The sequence below is a fragment of the Pygoscelis adeliae genome, unplaced genomic scaffold (genome assembly GCF_000699105.1).
Source record: "Pygoscelis adeliae isolate BGI_AS28 unplaced genomic scaffold, ASM69910v1 Scaffold150, whole genome shotgun sequence".
Lineage (NCBI taxonomy): Eukaryota > Metazoa > Chordata > Aves > Sphenisciformes > Spheniscidae > Pygoscelis > Pygoscelis adeliae.
Genome location: NW_008823872.1, coordinates 1,184,899 through 1,185,133, shown reverse-complemented (window position 1 = coordinate 1,185,133; position 235 = coordinate 1,184,899).

Here is a 235-nt window from a genome sequence, read left to right as displayed (position 1 = left end):
GACCAGCACGGTCGGAAGCGATCCCAGGGCTTGCGTTCGACAAAGCGTGCTCAGAGGACCAGTGGCTACACCGATGGCTGGCTTGCTTCTGTAAGCGAGCAGGCGAACGCGCTTCACGTCAGGTTCCGGGAGTGAGAAGGAAGGGGTGAGCGCGGTGGGACCGCCTACGCAGAGAACGCGGCATGCTGCTGTACCGCTCACTAGCAGCGCTGGGGGGGGGGGGGGGGGCGGACGG